General features: G+C 40.2%; 1 protein-coding gene across 4 annotated transcripts in view; it reads left to right on the top strand.

Annotated features, from left to right (window-relative positions):
* The window catches only part of CEP97 (centrosomal protein 97), a 2,210,548-nt gene that overhangs the window by 227,955 nt on the left and 1,962,955 nt on the right, over nt 1–19,638 (top strand). The window contains exon 2 of one of the 4 annotated variants that reach the window (XM_044070963.1): nt 12,002–12,282. The exons of the other annotated variants lie outside the window; for them this stretch is intronic. The gene's annotated coding sequence lies outside the window, so the exon portion shown is untranslated. The remainder of the gene's footprint in view (nt 1–12,001; nt 12,283–19,638) is intronic. 4 annotated transcript variants of the gene reach the window in all.

Raw genomic sequence — 19,638 nt, 5'->3', positions numbered from 1 at the left:
TCCAGATGTTCTTCGTGTTTCACTGTTGCAGTCATTACATTTGGGTAATCTGCTGGCAGGTTGCCCTCAGTCGGCCTGATTAACAAAGTCTTGGGTCCTATGTCGGTTGCTGTCCCTTCTTCCATAACGTCAGGTCATCAGTGGTATAAAACATGCAGCTGACGCCATTACATCAGTCTTTCTTGCCGCGCGGTGCCTGAAGCAGAAGCAGTTCGCAAGTGCTGGTTGGCTGACTCCTGAAATTTTCATTTTCGAGTTTCAGAACTGAAGTCTTCAACTAAAACGCTAAGTACCCCATTGGGGAAACGTTTTCTTGCTCCTTACCGATGTCAGTAAAAGTTAATAATTGAATTACTTGTGGGAAGGAAATACCTCATAAGGATTTTCATGTGTACTGTATTCCTTGCCTTGTCCCTGATCCCAACGTGCCTTGCTCTCGGTTTTGTGCTAAATTTAATCAACGCACTATTAAACGTCGGTATATTTTTGCTTCTAAATATTTTGGCTCACGCTTAAATTATCCAGAAATGTCATCGATTAGCAATCAGACTACCGGAATACCTAAAAAAACGCAAAGAAAAAGACAGAGACAGGCCATCGAGGTCCAAAACTGCAGACGACGCTTCTCCTAAGCCAGTCGCCAGTTCGCCATTACTCAGTGAGGCGCTTTCGCAACCCCTGATACCTACTACTTCTGATTCGCAGGCCTCTGCTGAGACCCATTTGAAGTCCGGTATGCCACAAGATGCTTCAATTATGGAACCCGCGGATGTCTCTACCTTAGATGGGTCTGGAGCTGCTGTGCAGGCACCGGCTTCTGAAGGTGTTTTCAGGCCTACAGATTTGTATATTAGACTAATGCCATCTTCAAAACTAAGGCAAAATTCTAAATCTATGTCTAAAAATCCGACGCCTGGGCCACATGTGCAGGCCCCTTTGCCTAAAAAACAAATTATCAAAATGGCTGAAGATTTAATTACTCTGATCAGGGGTAGCCAAACCCCCCCCCCCCCACACTTCTAAGAGGCCTAGGCAAGACATTGATTATGAATCTTCTGAACAAGATTCCATTTATTCTGACTCTTCTAATGAATGGGATTTGTCTCTGGTGCAGAAGATTCAATTCCTTCTGCTTCTCCCCATGAGGATTTTTCTTTTGGGGAAATTTTACATACCTTACGGGAACTTTTCCACTGGGAAAGTCAGGATTTCTCTGAATCTAAAAAGAGACTTGGGGATTTTCTTCTTCTTCCTCAACATAGGCCTTTGGCTATACCTCCTGTCCTAGACATTGTTGATGTTTTTACAGAATCTAGTATGGCTCCTGATTCTCTGCCTCCGGCTCCTTGTAAGCCAGACAGATACTACAGGGTTCCTGACTCCCACAAAATTCCTTTTAAAAAATCCAATTGCAGATCCTGGAACCATTTCTCAGGGTCCCAAGGGCATTAAGGCCTCTACTGCTAAAAATCCTACCCCTTCTGATAGAGATTCCAGGGCGCTGGATAGATGGGGTAAGAAGGTTTACACTTCTGCAACCTTGGCAGTCAGGGCTTTAAACTGTCAATTTCATATGCTTAAATACCAGCAGCATATCATGGGACTGCTTAAACAGAAAATGATGTTAATTTCTGACTGTGTGGAAAATAAAGATTTGCAGGATTTATTGTATTCAGCTGTTGGAAAACATACTTTGCAATGTGGTTTTGATTCTTTGGAGGCCTCTTGCAGGGCTGCTGTAACTGGCTCTGTGCTAAGAAGGCATGCTTGGCTCAAAGACAAAACTCTGCCTGATCATGTTAAAGCAAAATTGTTGGATGCTCCTTTACAACAGGACAGTCTCTCTGGTAATAAGGCTGAAGAAATCTTAAAAAAGATGGAAGATAAAACTAAATCTATGCACACTGTGAAAGATTTCTTACAAGTGCAACCACCAAGATTTAGTAGGCACTGGCCTACTAATAACCGATCCTTTCCAGTTCCTTCGAGAGCCACTCACGTCAAACCCAGACATTCCAAAGGCTCCAGGTTTCAGTCACAAGGGACTTTTAGAACAAAACAATGGGGTGCCTCCTCCTCCAAATCTGGAAACAACAAGGCGCCTCCCTATGGTAAGCAGTCTCAATGACTTCCCTCTACACTTACCAAGCACTTAACTTTCAGCCGCCCCTTTGGGGGGAAAACTGGCGCTTCATGTAAGAAACTGGCAATTTATAACCCAGGACAAATGGGTTTTAAATGTAGTATCCCAGGGATACAGATTTCATTTTTACACACATTGCCAATCCCAAACGGATGGCCAGACCTGCCCCCAAATCAATGGGCAGAGGCCCAGAAACAAATACTGTCTCTCATGAACTTGAAAGCTATTCAACCAGTCCCAGAAGAGGAAAAGGGACAAGATTTCTATTCAAGACTTTTTCTGGTACCCAGAAAAGACAAATCATGACGTCCAATTCTGGACTTATCTGCTCTAAACACATTTCTGGACATTCCAAAATTCAAGATGCTGACTCTTCAATAGTTACTTTCTATGCTAGCAAAGATGCCTGGTTGGTAACTCTAGACTTAAAGAGGCTTACCTGCATATCCCAATCAGGGAATCTTGCAGAAAATACCTCCGCTTCAAAGTAGGCTATTTGCATTACTAGAGGTTCTTCGTGTTTCACTGTTGCAGTCATTACATTTGGGTAATATTGCTGGCAGGCTGCCCTCAGCTGGCCTGAATTCCAAAGTCTTGGGTCCTGCGTCGGCTGCTGTCGCCCCTTCCCTGACGTCAGGTCGTCAGGGGTATAAAAGAAGCAGCTGACACAATTTTCTTCAGTCTTTCTTGCCGTGCGGTGCCCAAAGCAGAAGCAGTTTGCAAGTGCCAGTCGGCCAACTCCTGAGATTTTCGTGTTTGAGTTTCAGATCCGAAGTCTTCAATAAAGCTAAGTACCCCGTTGGGGAAACTTTTTTCTTGCTCCAGACCGATGTCAGAAAAAGTTAATAATTGTATTTCTTGCGGAAAGCAAATACCTCATAAGGATTTTCATTCTTATTGTATTCCTTGCCTAGGCCCTGATCACAACGTTACTGGTTGTCGGTTTTGTTCTAGATTTAACCAACGCACTATTAAGCGTCAATATGATTTTGCTTTAAACTTTTTTGGACGCCGGTTTAATTATCCTGAAATGTCGTCAGGTAGCCATCCGACTACCGGAGTTTACAAAAAATGCAAAGAAAAAGAAAAGCAACCGAGGCCCAAAACCGACGACTAAGCTTCTTCTAAGCCAGTCGCCGGTTCTCAGTGAGATACTTTTGCAGCCCCTGGCACCCGCTACTTTAGAGTCGCAGGCCGCTACTGACTCCCACGTGGAGTCTGCCATGCCGCTGGATACTCAAGGTATTGGAGCCTCGGACACTAAATACCTCAGATGGGTACGGAGCTGCTTAGCAGGCACCGGCTTCTGAGGGTGTATTCAGACATAAACATTTTTACATTAAAACGACTTCAGCATCAAAGGCAAAGACTAAAGCACCTTCTAAAGCAAGGAAACAAACTCAAGAGCCACGTGGACAGGCCTCTATGCCCAAAAAACAGATGCTCAAAATGGCCGAAGGCTTGATTACCTTGATCAGGGGGTCCCATCCCCCTCCTGATAAGAGGCCTAGGCAAGACACTGACTATGAATCTTCAGATCAGGTTTCTGTTTCTTCTGATTCCTCTTCTGATCAGGAATATTCTTTCCCCCCTATGAGGATTCTGATGCTGAAGAATCTCTACCTTCAGCATCTCCTCCTGAGGACTATTCCTTTGAGGAAACCTTGCATACCATGAGGGAGTATTTCCACTGGGAGAGACAAGATTTTTTAGAATCTAAAAAGAGGCTCAGGAATTTTCTCTTACTACCTCAGCACAGGCCTCTAGCTATTCCATCTGTGTTAGACATTCTAGATGTTTTTTCGGAGTCTAGTCTGACCCCTGACTCCTTACACCAGCTCCTGTTAAGCCTGACGGATATTACAGGGTTCCTGACTCACACAAATTTCTTTTTAAAAACCTTACTGCTGACCCAGAAACTATTTCACAGGGTCCAAAGGGAATTGAGGCTTCCACTGCAAAAAACCCAACCCCCTCTGACAGGGATTCAAGGGCACTGGATAGATGGTGAAAAAAGGTTTACACATCTGCAACTTTGGCTATAAGGGCCTTAAACTGTCAATTTCATATGCTTAAGTATCAGCAACATGTCATGGGATTGCTTAAACATTAAATGTTGTTAAATTCTGAATGTGCAGAAAACAAGGAAATGCAGGATTTATTGTATGCAGCAGAACAAGTTGGAAAGCATACTTTGCAATGTGGTTTTGATTCTTTGGAGGCCTCCTGCAGGGCCGCAGTTACGGGTTCTGTAATTAGGAGGCATGCTTGGTTAAAGGAACAAAATCTGCCTAATCATGTTAAAGTTAAATTACTAGATGCACCTTTGCAGCATGATACTTTGTTTGGTGTTAAGGCAGAAGAGGTGTTAAAGAAAATGGAGGACAAAGCTAAATCTATGCAAACTGTCAAAGATTTTTTATAAGTACAGCCACCCAGGTTTAGTAGACACTGGCCTACAAGAAATTGGTCCTTTCCTGTGTCAGACAGACCTCAAAGGGGCAGAACCAGATGCCCTAGGGGTAGATCCCAAGCGCAAGGTTCTTATAGGCCCAAACAACGGGGTGCTTCTACCTCCAAAGCTGGAGAAGATAGATCACAAACATACAGAAAACAGTCCCAATGACTTCCCCCTGCCTGCACCAAACACTTATCTTCTGGCAGCACCCTTAGGGGGAAAATTAGCACTTTTTGCTCAAAATTGGCACATCATAACCCAGGACAAGTGGGTTCTAAACATAGTGTCACAAGGATACACATTCCATTTCCATACTATGCCAAAGGCAAACGGATGGCCAGATCTGCCAAAAAATCAATGGGCAGAGGAACAAAAACAAGTCTCATCCCTCTTGGACAAGTACCAGAACAAGAGCAGGGACAAGGATTTTACTCAGGACTGTTCCTGGTACCCAGAAAGGACAAGGCCTGGAGGCCGATACTGGACCTATTTATTCTGAACACTTTCCTGGATATTCCAGAATTCAAAATGTTGACTTTGCAGCAGCTTCTGCCCATGTTTGGCAAGAATGCTTGGCTTGTGACTTTAGACCTAAAAGAGGCATACCTATATGTTCCAGTCAGACAATCATGCAGACGATACCCAAGATTCAAGGCTGGTTCAATGCATTACCAGATCTCTGCACTGCCCTTTGGCTTATCTACTGCGCCTAGGGTCTTTACAAAGTGCCTGGCACCAGTAATTGCATTCTGCAGACAGAGGAATACAAATATATCGTTACTTGGATGACTGTCTCATTCAAGCAGAGAACAAGGACATTCTTCAACATCTGGCGTTTGTGAAAAGACTTCTGTCATGCCTAGGGTACACAGTCAACAAAAATAAATCAAAACTAGTACCCTCACAAGAGATAATATTCCTGGGTGCAAGCTTGAATACAACTGCCCAGATGGCTTATCTCACGCCAGACAAACAAAGGCAACTGACTACCTATTTCAAAATGCTGGCAACAAAGGCCCAGTTATCTGCAAGAAAAGTTCTGCAGGCTTTGGACTTCATGGCATCCTGCATCATATTAATTCCATATGCAAGACTGCATATGAGAAAACTTCAATGATACCTAAAAAGTGTTTGGACTCAACATTGCCACAGCCTGGAAACAGTCATTACTCTCATTCCCTGACTGCAGCAGGAGTTTCGATGGTGGGCAAAGGCTTGTCACCAGAACAAGGGACAGCCATTCACATTACCTCCAGCCAGGCAGACACTAACGACGGATGCATCAGATTATTCCTGGGGAGCCCACATGGCAGTAAGAGGCATTCAGGGCACATGGTCCTCAAACCAAATGCATCTACATATCAATCAAAAAGAGATGTTAGCTGTTCAAAATGCCCTGACAGCCTTCAAGGACCTACTTCATCTGGGACAACTACTGATAAAGACAGACACCACGGTCATGTGGTATATAAACAAGCAGGGGGGCACACACTCATATACCCCCTTTGCAGACTAGCCATGACCTTGTGGGACACAGCTTTGACTTGCCAAGTACATCTGCAGGCACAATTCCTGCCAGGAAAAGAAAATACTCTGGCAGACGAACTAAGCAGAAACCTCATGGATCCCCACGAGTGGAAGCTGGATCCACAAGTCTTCAGCATGATAACAAGGAAATAGGGATGCCCAGACATAGATCTATTTGCCACCCCTCTCAATTACCAACTAAAAAGATTCTGCACAAGGACTTATCACAGACAAGCATGAAAAGTGGACGCCCTATCATTCAGCTGGAGAAACCTATCCGTACATGCCTTTCCTCCACTGCCTCTCCTCCCCAAGGTGCTCCTAAAGGTCAGACAGGAGAGGCCAAAGATGATACTGATTGCCCCAGACTGGCCACGCCAGTACTGGTGTCCAATACTATGGAACTTATCTCTATACCCGGCTTGGACCTTACCTCAAATACCTGGACTACTGTCCCAGCAAAACAAACAGATCATGCACAGCCAACTCAGGACATTAAACTTGGCAGCATGGCGGATAATGTAGACATACAAAAAACACCTCTCAGTAAAGCTGTGATGGATGTCATTCTGGAAGCCAGAAGGCCTAGTACTAGAAAGTCTTATGCTGGAAAATGGAAGAGATTCTGTGCCTGGAACCAGGCACAAGGAACTGATACAGCGGTACCAAATATTCCTCAGATTTTAAAATAACTTAAAAGAGATGCTGGACAAAGGCCTATCTTTTTCATCTATTAAAATTCATGCCTCTGCCATTTTGGCTCATTACAATACAGAGCCACCACTTTTTTCTCACCCTTTAGTAAGGCAGTACCTTAGAGGATCCAAAAAATTAAGGCCCCCAAGAAGACTACCAGTACCTGCATGGGACCTCAACTATGTCTTGGAAAAGCTCACCCTGCCTCCTTTTGAGCCAGCAGCTACAGCTGATATGAAGTTTTTATCTTGGAAAACAGCTCTGCTCTTAGCAATTACTTCTGCAAGACGAGTTTCAGAGCTACAGGCGCCCATGGCCGTGGAACCTTTCATCATTTTTCATCCGGACAGTCTCCCTGAGGACAAATCCAACATTTATGCCTAAAGTAGTGTCCAGTGTGGCTCTTAACCAAGCCATCCATCTGCCTACTTTTTACCCAAATCCACAGAGCAAGGGGGAGAGAATTCTGCGGTCTTTGGATGTACACAGACAGCTTAGATTCTACTTGGACAGAACCAAAGCTTTCAGGAAAACAGAGCAATTACTAATGGCATATGCTTCAGGATCACAAGGAAAGCCTATCTCACAGCAGACTATTTCTAAGTGGTTAGGCCACTGCATTAGTTTCTGCTACTTACACCATGGCAAGCCAGTGCCTAAGGGCATTAGGCCTCATTCCACCAGAGCTGCAGCCACCTCAGCAGCCTTTCTCAGGGGAGTACCTACCACAGACATTTTAGAGGCGGCAACCTGGAGTTCAGTGCACACCTTTATAAAGCATCATCATCTGCCACTCTACTCTAAATCCAGGGCAGGATTTGCCACTGCAGTTCTGCAGGGCCTCATAGCCACTCCTACTAATGTCTAGTTCCAGCCTCCCAACCATAGCTTTGGGACTGTACCCAAATGTAATGACTGCAACAGTGAAACACGAAGAACATAGTACAGTTGTGTACACTTACCATAAATGTAGATGTTAGAGTATATTCACTGTTGCAGTCCAGGTTACCCTCCTGCCTTCCCCCTTTTTCTTTTGGATCTTATATTTCCTTCTGTGATTTATACTACCTATGTGATGTATTTGCTTATAGATGAAGGTAAAATTTATATTGATGTATTTCTGAATATATGCATAAAGTACCCTTTTTGGAGGCACTTGACATCTGGGGCAAGAAAAACTGAAGAAAATGTCGTCGGCCGCTTCTTTTATACCCCTGACGACCTGACGTCGGGGAAGGGGCGACAGCAGCCGACACAAGACCCAAGACTTTGGAATTCAGGCTGGCTGAGGGCAACCTGCCAGCAGGATTACCCAAATGTAATGACTGCAACAGTGAATACACTCAAACATCTACATTTATGGTAAGTGTACACAACTGTACTTTCTCTGCACTGCTCTTTGGCTTATCTACTGCGCCCAGGGTCTTCACAAAGTGCCTGGCTTTAGTAATTGCATTTTGCAGGCAAAGAAATATTCAAATATATCCATACCTGGACAATTGTCTAATTTGGGCATAAAACAGGGACATTCTTCAGAAACATTTGGCGTTTATAAAAAAGATTCTAACTTGTCTAGGGTACACCATGAACGAAAAGAAGTCACAACTGGTACCCTCTCAAAAAATTACATTCCTGGGTGCACGCTTGAATACAACTGCCCAGATGGCTTACCTTATGCCAGAAAAGCAAATTCATTTGGTGACTTAATTCAAACAGGTGGCCACAAAAACCCTGCCATCTGAAAGACAAATTCTGCAAGCCTTGGGGTTCATGGCCTCCTGTATTCTTCTAATTCCATATGCAAGACTGCATATGAGGAAACTTCAGTGATACTTAGAGTTTATGGAGTCAACATTGTCACAGCTTGGAAACAATGATTCCTATCATACCTTGCCTGCAACTAGAGTTCCTGTGGTGGGCAGAGGCCTGCCACCAAAACAAGGGACTGCCATTCACTCCACCCCCTGCCGTCCAAATCCTAACTACAGATGCATCAGACTATGCTTGGGGAGGCTCATCTGGCAAGGTAGTGCATTCAGGGCAAATGGAAGCCAAATCAAATGCACCTTCATATCAATCAAAAAGAGATGCTAGCTGTACAGAATGCACTGACAGGCTTCAAGGACTACCTTCATCCAGGACAATTAATGATAAAGACAGACAACACCACAGTTATGTGGTAACTAAACATGCAGGGGGGTATACACTCCTACCCCATTTGCAGACTAGCCATGGCATTGTGGAACACGGCCTTGACCTATCAAATTCAACTACAAGCTCAATTCCTGCCTGGAAAGCTGAATACTCTGGCAGATGGACTAAGCAGAAATCTCATGGACCCACATGAATGGAAACTGGAACCACGGATTTTCAACATGTTGGCATGCAAATCGGGGAGTCCAGACATAGTTCTGAGGTGAGGCAAAAAGATCTATCAGTTGGACAAGTTTTGCACAAGAACTCATCACAAAAATGCCTGGAAAGTGGATGCTCCATCATTCAGCTGGAAAAAACCTATCAGTCTATGCCTTTCTCCCTCTGCCTCTGCTCTCCAAAGTGCTACTAAAAGTCAAACAGAACAAACCAAAAATGATTTTGATTGCTCCAGACTGGCCTCGCCAACACTGGTACCCACTCCTGCACAGTGTGTCACACCTTCCACCGTGGCACCTGCCTCAGACACCTTACGTACTGTCTCAGCAGAAAAAACAAAGTCTACACACTCAGCTCCAAACTTTGAATCTTGCAGCGTGGCTAATCACCTAAATTCACCCTTGGCGTCCCTCAGCAAACCTGTGATGGATGTCATTTTGGAGGCAAGAAGGCCTAGTACTAGAAAATCTTATGCTGACAAATGGAAAAGATTCTGTGCCTGGAATCAATCATAAGGGATAAGCACAACAGTGCCCAATGTTCCTCAGATTTTACAATATTTAACTGAGATGCTTCACAAGGGCCTGTCCATTTCTTCCATAAAAGTTCATGCCTTTCCGATTTGTTGAATTTCCATTTCAGCTCATTACAACACAGAACCTCCACCCTTCTCTCATCCTCTGCTAAAGCAGTATCTCAGAGGGTCCAAAAACTTCCTAGGAGAACTCCAACCCCTGCCTGGGACCTCAATTTTGTATTGGAAAAACTTACTCTCCATCCTTTTGAGTCAGCTGCTACTGCAGATTTAAAATTTCTCTCCTGGAAAACAGCTTTCCTTTTAGCAGTCACTTCAGCTAGAAGGATTTCTGAATTACAGGCTCTTATGGCAGTGGAGCCTTTCATTATTTTTCATGCTGACAGGGTGCCTCTCAGGACCAATCCCGCCTTCATGCCTAAAGTGGTATCCAGTGTGGCTGTTAATCAGACCATTCATTTGCCAACTTTCTTTCCCAATCCACAGAACAAGGGGGAAAGGATTCTGCATTCATTGGATGTACACAGACAACTTAGATTTTACTTAAACAGGACAAAATCTCTTAAATCTGAACAACTACTGGTGGCATTTGCTGCAGGGGCAGAGGGAAAGGCTATTTCAAAGCAGACTATTTCCAGATGAATAAGCCATTGTATTCATTTCTGCTATAATGCACCATGGTAAAACTATCCCCAGGGGATCAGGTCTCATTCCACCAGGGCTGCATCTACTTCTACAGCCTTTCTCAGAGGTGTTCCTACCAGAGACATTCTAGAAGCTGCTACCTGGAGCTCAGTTCATATGTTCACCAAACATTGCCATTCACCTTTCTTCTCTAAATCCAGAGCTGGCTTTGCCTCTGCTGTCCTGCAGGGCCTTATAGCTGGTCCTAATGCTGTATAAATCCATCCTCCCAACCATAGCTTTGGGAATCTACCCAAATGTAATGACTGCAACAGAGAAACACAAAGAACATAGTACAGTTGTGTACACTTATCATAAATGTAGATGTTCCTGTTACCCTCCCTCCAACCCCCTGTTTTTTTCTCTTACTATACCTCTTCTTTCCTTTACTATGCTTAAAAACCTTTTTGGTGTATTTGCTTTTGTTTGAAGGTATATTTTTGTGTTTTTAATTACTTAAATATGTGGCTCCCCATTTGGGGGGCACCTGACATCTGGGGCAAGAAAAACTGATATAATGGCGTCGGCTGCATGTTTTATACCCCTGACGACCTGACTCCATGGAATAAGGGACAGCAACCGATGCAGGACCCAAGACTTTGTTAATCAGGCCGACTAAGGGCAACCTGCCAGCAGATTACCCAAATGTAATGACTGCAACAGTGAATACACTCAAACATCTACATTTATGGTAAGTGTACACAACTGTTCTTTCTGTCTGCAGTGGAATTAAATTTGTTCACTTTTTTGTTTTGCATCAGAATCTGGTATTGCACGTGATAAGTTACCGTGTGAACCAAGTAGTTAAGACTTCTCGCAACCAATTTGCTTGAGGCATGGCTCTCTTTTTAATACCTATCTAACAATCTAGATTTCATACCAGAAGTTAAAGTATCCAATGTTAATATTTTCCTTGTCTGGAAAGAAGATGAGTGATTGTCAAGTAATCAGTCTTTTGTAGTATTGTAGAGTTTGTCTGTCAGTAATCATTATTATTGTCAACCCCTCTTTGATCCCATGTTGGAAAAAATGGGAAGAATGTCACGCTGTTACCAGTTCTCTTGATTTGATGCCACTCTCCTATCTTATTCGATAGTCATGTCTTACTTTCACAAGTCTTTTCTCACAAAGTCTATGGCCCTGTGTATGCTGTATGCTGTTTTCAGTGCAGGGGTTTGTATCTGAATGCTGATGTCATGTTTATAGCATTTGAAAAGCCTGAAATAGTGGAAGGATAATCAACTTGGATTGCAGGAGCCTCAGTCTCATAGCACCTTTGCATTATTTTCAGTTTGCTGCACTGTTCTGGTAACGCGTCTTATTGTCTGTTGCCATAGCAATGGTCTCCGTGAATTTCATGTGAAAATTGAGATTACATTGCAGTAATTTAAATTCTTTGCTAGAAGAATGTGGCAGTATTTACTAATAACTATAAAACAATCTTCATTTTTTACATGAAATTCACGGGAATCCTTACTCTGTCAACAGAAAATAAGGCACGTTACCGGAACGTTTTACAGCTATGCAGCTATATTTAATTGTCTGCAACTTGCATTTTTTCTTTTTTTGTCCCTTCATGCCATAGGACTATTAAATGGAGAAAAAATGACCATTCTCTGAAGAAAATGGTCAGTAGAAATGGCGCAGAATAAAAGTGAAGAATTGTAAATGTTCGGTAGATAAAGCACAACATTCAAGGAAGATACGTATTTGAAAATTCAGAGTTTAATTCTTCCAGAAAGCTGACAGGAACGCAAGTGAGGGATTTGTTCACAATGGGAACTACATCAAGACTGTGGAAGGAGTTGTACAAAATAATTTAAGTAAAGCAACACCGTGAGCAGGACCATACCTGACATTGTCAAGGTGGGTGTAACTTTAAACATCCCAGATTCGTACCAAAATTTTAAATGCTAGGATTGTCCCTTTAAGAAAAATAGTCTGAAATTAAATGACTTGGTTTAGGCCATGAAGATTTTATCATAGAGGTCTGAATGCAGCCAGAGACTCAATGTCTGTGAATAGCCTGGGATGGGATCCTGCTCTGTTGCCCATAGTGATGAACTAATTGCTGCCGTGGGATCCCATTGAATGGCTTGATAGTTTCTGCAGGTAGGGTGAAAGTGTTTGAATTTTTTTACATTTTCCAGATACTGTAGTAAACCTTAGCTAAAATTCTGTGTGTATTGTGACACATCAGTGCCAGATCAAAACAATAGTAAAAAAATCCAAAGCCTGGAAACATTGAGGTGAAATGCAGCGTTGATTCAGACAGGAAAAAAAATCATCACAAAGCTTTTGGGATTAGCCCTTCATCAGTGTGTAAAAAAAAAAGAAATCAAGGCTTTTGATTTTTTTTTACTATTTTCTGGAGAGGAAGCCCAGTCCCAGGACTGGAGTGTGCATTTTCTGTGTGCTGTTAAGGGAAATTGTACTTGGTGCAGAGGGCTTTATCTGAAAATACCGTGTATGTCTATTTTTCTCAGTTCTCTTCATTCTTTTAATGTTGTCAAATGTTTGTTTCCCCCACATAAAACCACATTGATCCATATCTATCAATTTTGGCATCACCTTTGCCATTCTCCTAGCCATTGTAGTAATTTTTCCAGGTTATTGGTGCCTCTCTTCCTTTTACAATACTGTTAAAAAACTATCACTTTGTTCCCTCCTAGCTTCCAAACTCCCACTGGAATATTATTTATTCTTGGAGGCTTTCCTGCAGATTGATTATATATCTCTATTTTTTTCTTATCTCATCCTATCTTAACAGTTAGTTACTGAGCTTCCTGTACCTCTATTCTTGGCATATTTAAGTCTTCCATAAATATTTCAATTTTTGCTTTTTCTTGATTTCCCCACTTTTCTGCTTTAAACAGATTTTCTTAACATTTCTAAAATATCTCTAATACTTCTTCAGTGTCTGTGGTTATTTTCCTTTTTTATAGACTGCTTAGGTTTGTCAACAACCCTGTCACTTTCTGTTGCTTATGTCATTATGCCAAAAGTTTTTGTGCTCTAGAGTTAACAAAAACAGTTGCATAACAACAATCTTTCTAAACCCATGAATACTATCCATTTCTCCCTATTTTCTCTTTAGCACTTTGAGATTGTGCCTCTTCTTGTTCATTGAAATTCCGGTTATTTTGTAATACTTTAAACTTTGTTAGCGCCTCTAAATCTTATTTCTTAACCAGATTTCGTATTTTATTTCTACACTATTTTTAAACTCCTCTTTCATTTTATCCCACTCACTAGCTGTAACTTCCAGAGTATTCTGTCTTCCCTAGTAACTCCTGTATAATTTTCACTACCCATTCCTTAAATTCTTCTCTTAACGGATAGATGAGAAAGCTCTAGTGTCTAATCATTATTTCATTACTCTGTCTTTGTAATTATTGGTGCATGTTCTGAATTAGTTACTGGGAATGTATCGAAGTTCTCAATTAATAGACATGCTCCTGTGAAGTATAATTTCTGTCAGGTCTAGCCTAGTTATGTACCTTGGGGAATATTATGTAGATTCTCGGAGTTCCTACTACTGAATTCACATTTTTCCTACAAAATATTTTCATTAATTTCTTCAGAAATCTACCCTTTTTTGTTGTATGTTCCCTTCTAGGCTCCACAGGTACATCCTTATTGTTGCAAATTTAATTCTAGTCCTTAGCTATACATAATATTCCCTGCTGAAAGCTGATTATCTCTCCCAAGTTTATTAAGCTGCATAATAGCAGTTTTAAGTGGAATAGCAATACATGCCAGTGTAATTCCCATCCTTTACAAATCTGCCTTTCTTTATCAAATTCACATGCTCAATTCTTTCCATATGTGCCTCCTTTAGCATTGTTTGCACTCTGCGTTATTTAGTACGATTAAGTATTCTTTCCGAGTCCTATTCACATTCAAAGATAATATGGAAACTATCGCCATTATGGTATGAAGTCATTATCCCTCCTATTTTGTATGGCAGCTTTTTTAAAATGTCTATTTCCAGCTTTTGTGATGCATACCTATTAATATTTGGCAGGTTAATCCTTTTCTTGTTAGCAATGGAACCCATGTCATATTTTTAAAGACTTTTTGTTTTAATAAAAACCCTCAAACAAATAAAACAAACTCACCCCAAGAATACTTGATACAAATGCACATAACTATGTACATCTTCATTAATGAAGTTTAACCCTCCTAATGGGAACATGTGTGCCAAATAGACAGCTGCTAACACAGGCCCTAATTAACTTGAAATTCAGGTTATCTACACTAAGATGCATGTTATTGTCTGTGCTTCTACTTAGACTAATTGATGACTGTTCTTTTTTATCTTTATCAACCCCTCCACCAGATGTGAAAATGATTTCTGAAAGTATGCAAGTAAAGTTTTAGCCTTGAAGAAACCAGCGTTATGTCTTTTAGTGCCCTATTATCAGCTTGCCTCTATGGGAAAGTAAGAGAAAAAAGAAAATGTAGTCCTCTGTTGCTGCCTGAAAGACAAGGTGGAACATTTATTGCTAAAGGAACACTTTTCATTATGGTCATTGTTAGTATATTTACTTGTTTCCACCTAAAATGTGTTATTAGATTAAGCCAAGGGTCTTAATACAGGCATTCAGCTATGCAACAGTAAGAGAAAACATGTCAGCTGTATATATTGTGATCTGTGTACTTTTACACCCCATTCCCCTTATCAACAAAGCAAGATTACAGCCTATTAACTTAAAAATGCTTTTGTCTATCTTTTCTTTTGTTTTTGCACTGTAATGTCTACATTTCTTAATACCAAAACAGAGAAGAGGAAGAAGAAAAAAAGGCATATATTTATTTTAATAACTTTATCACATGCAAGAATAACTAAAAATACTTTTCTGTTGTGAAGTTTCATAGAAATACTATTAAGAAAATAAATTGTTTTACTTGGTTACCCTTTTCCTCCTGCTTCCCCACAGAGTCCTTCCAAACATTAATGACATGAAATGAGGGAAATGTTTTCAGTTATTCACAAGTTTAACAATGTCAACAAAAGTCTGTTCTTTCTACTTAATCTTATACAGCCAAATTTCACAAATGCGATTGATGCTTTGCAGTGTCACATTTATTCACTAAGCTCTTAGTTCCATTGTACTCCTGATTCTTCGTGTTAACTCCTGTGTCTTTCAAGCATTTTCCTTTGTAACAGTGGAAAATGTTTTACTGGCAAAGTCTCTCCATGTGCTTTATTATCGGAAGAATGAAAAGCAGAGTCCTATTCTGCTTAATGACTCACTTTTATTTGTCAAACTTTTGTATTTCCTCAATAGCCTGTTCTGCATCAAAGAATGACTTTGATCCGCAAGGAAAAATATAGTCTGAAGACAGCTGGATACAGCAGCTTGAATCTTACACCTGCCTCTGGACATTTCCTGATTACTGGACTAAATTTCTCTTCTGCCTGGTGTACAGTGAATAATCATTTTCCACAAACACTGTCTCCAACTTTTAATAATTTGCCTTATTGCCACAATTTTGTCAGGATCAGCTCCTTCTGCTGGTAGGTTTGCATCTTTACTAATAAAGGTCTTGGCTGCTTACTTATGGTCATATTTGAAGCTTGCACATGGTATGTCCTTTCAATTAACACTTCTTGGTCTGGAATACCAGATCAGTTGCCTATTTGTGCCTTCATAAAACTAACACACTCTGTTCCTTCTGGTTACTCTGGTATAGCAGAAAATCTTAGATATTCTCTATGAGCTCTGTCCTCTAATTGTGCATTTTTTAAATATCTCTTTTTGATCAGTCTTGTACTCATCCATCCTTTTCTTCATTTCAACATCTGATTTTGTCAGTTTTATCAGTTCGTCTGAATATCTGTTTAAAACTTCTCCAATTTTTTCAGCCTGTTGTTATTTGAGTTGGTATATTCTTCAGTGTTTTGTTTATTTTAATCAGTTCTGAGCATATTTAACTTTTATTTTTTTTCCTCCAGATTTTACTGGAAGCCATGTCTTGTACCGAAACTAGAGTTTGAACTGCTTTTTACTGTATAACTGCAGAATTCTTCCCCAGTCATTGTTTTCTGTTCACCTTTTGTAATTTATTTTTTTTCAGATTCTCTCCTTTCTTTTTTTGCTGTTATCCAGGCAGTGCACTTAGTAGCCAGTAACTGAAATTTCTACAAAAAGACAAATTCCTTGGCTCTTTTCTGAGTTTCTGTTTTCAAACTAGGAAAGATGAAGTTAACCTGTTGATCAGTGTGGAACCATCATAGAAGTTGTCTTTCCTACATACTCTTGAGACCTAGCTGCACTAAATGAATAGTTCAGTGATTCAGATGTGCCTTTTTCTCCTTTTATCTTTAGGACACCAGTGATATGATATGAGAGACCATACCCATGGTGGCCATCAGCTTATAAAATTTTTAGATTCATTGTTTTAGTTCCATATTGGCTGGCAGTGATGGAATTCAATCCTTCATCTGTCTGCCACTGTCCAATTTATCAGATGGATGGTAAATTATGATCTGTCTGCATATGATGCATTAAGTTTGAATAGATTTGGGAACTGCAACAATTTTACCTTACTTTATGCCTTGTAGTAGCAAATTCTGTATGGTAGTTTAGTGACAAATTTGGCTACTTTTGTAACATTAGCTGAGTTTGTTGATGATTCATTAAAATAGGGAAAGCATATGTGAGAGTGAAAAAGAGGTAGGCAGTGGCTGTAGCTGTGGATTTATGAGCATGTTCACTAAGGTGAGGTTTGATTATATACAGTGCACCTAATTTTTTTATGTATTTTTTTATAGCAGACTGAATATGTAAAATTTAAATTATCAATAATAACCTGGTGATTTGTGTTGGGAGCAAAGTCCTATTTTATGTTTTGAGAGGCATATATTTTTCAAAGTCAACAGAGTTGTAGGATATAGATTTAGGTAGGAACAGCAAAACAACATTATCAAGGATTTTTTATAATAGAGGAATAGGCTTTTTTACCTTCTTGGGTGAGAAGTTGTAGCTGAGTCAAAGAAGAGGAGGGTGAACAGATGATTGTAGAATCATTTGCTTAATGTACTGAGGTAGAGGGGTCCTGAAGCAATGTTAAGATCATTTTATAAACATGTTGAATAGCAAAGGGCCTAGGATTTAACCCTTGGGGAGCTCCAGTGTCAAGTGAGAGGAAGGAAGAGGATGCACTTTGCCACTTTACAGATTGTGTTTGGCCTTTCAAGTAACGTGTGTACCAGATTATAGTATCATTGTTTAAGATGAAGGAGGGCAGTTTATCAAGAATTCATTTATGGGAGACTATATCAAATGCTTTAGGGAGATGAAAGTATTGGGCTAAAATGAGCAGATTATCGTTGCATTTTGTTATTGGTTATATGGGGGAACAGTAGTAAGACAGTATTTGTACTATGGTTAGAACAAAAGCCATGTTAAGTTAGAGTACAATATTATGGGAGTAAGATATTATCTAGTAGATGTTTTAATAGTTAGGTGTGCATGCATCTTTCCAAAATTTTGGTGGGGAAGGAAGAATGGTTATTGGTCTGTAATTGTTCAGCAAAGTGGATATGCCATCCTTTTTAAAGTGGGAAAATATAGGTTCAATTCTACATTATCAACATTTATGATTCTGTTAAGGACAGGCTTACACAGTTAATTTACCAGTACAAGAGGCTAGTTTACAAGAGTTAGGCAATCTCTTCTTCCTTGTACATTAATTAAATTGCACTGTGCTTTCTGTTTTAAGTTAGTTGCACCACCATGATTGATTTTATTACATATAATGAAACCATTCCTCTAAAGTGACTGTTCTATTTGCACTGCACTAGGCAATACTATTTACCTATGTGATATACTTTTATTACATGGCTGACTGCTCTGCTGATACTGCATTGAAATTATTTGCTTTACAGTTACTTTACTTGGAACTATTCATTTGAATTGATTGTAGCTATTGCTGTATTGTTACTGCACACATGTCCATTGGGTAAGGCTATTTGTTGATCATTGCTGCTACTAGTTGGGTACAAACCAAATTAGCCTATATGATAAGGCTGATTTAAAATTGTCACTTGTTACCAGTTACCTTCTTGCTCCTACTTTTTTCCACTTGTAAATACTATAGTAGTCACATGACATCCTTGTATCCTTTAGCCATTTTTCTAGTTTGATCCATTTTCCCACTCTTTATTATAGCAGGACTTAAGTTAGTAAGCTATTCACTCATCTGCACAAGTCATAATGGAATCTGTCAGCTTTTTCTTATTTTATAGCCATTCTGCTAGTACTATGCATTTTGAGACAATGTGCCGTCTGCTTCATGCTTACTGAAAAAAATGTTATTGCTTCCTCACAACTCTTCAGTATGTGAGAGATATAAATATGTAATGAACTTTGAGGCAACCTTCTCTCCTCAATACCCCTTTAGTAAGCACATATCGAAATTCAGTATCTGGAGACTGTAAAGCCAAAAACTGAGAAACCTGAAACCCCAAAAGCGGAAAATTCAAAATCGCGACTGCCCACATACAGACTCCACACACAAGCACACATACACCTTCCTCCCTACACTACAAACCAACAAAACACACACACACAACTAAACAAACACATGTGCAGACTTTGCATATAAGCAGGGGGGCTGCGCCTCTCCCCATGCTACTTACAGATACCAACCCATGCTACTTATAGATACCAACTCTGAGGTTACACTAAAAACACAAACACACAAAAAACACAACACATTCTACATTCCCCTTGCACAAACGCACATCATATATGTACAGATACAACTACTCTCAACACTTACATACTCACCATCTTACATACCAACCCTAACCCACACCACAAAACTCCAAACACACTCACACACACTAAAATCCCTACTCAAAACCCCTAGTAAAACATCACGTACCTGAATCTCTAACTACATCCACATACCACACTGCACATCATGAACACAGGGAATCCCACGTCACGTACGTGACTCCACAACCTTGGATTCGACATTTCTGCATTCGGTGTTCTGCACTTTCGTGCAAGTGCAGTTTCGACACTTCGGTCTCAAGCTGCTGAAGTTCGATATTTCAGTAGTTCGAGATTCTGAAGTGAAACCATATATATATATATATATATATATATATATATATATATATATATATATATATATATATATATATATATATATATATATATATATATATATATATATATATATATATATATATATATATTATAT

The sequence above is a fragment of the Protopterus annectens genome, chromosome 5.part0 (genome assembly GCF_019279795.1).
Source record: "Protopterus annectens isolate FY-2018-M chromosome 5.part0, PAN1.0, whole genome shotgun sequence".
NCBI classification, from domain to species: Eukaryota; Metazoa; Chordata; order Ceratodontiformes; family Protopteridae; genus Protopterus; species Protopterus annectens.
This window is presented reverse-complemented; position numbering and strand designations above follow the sequence as displayed.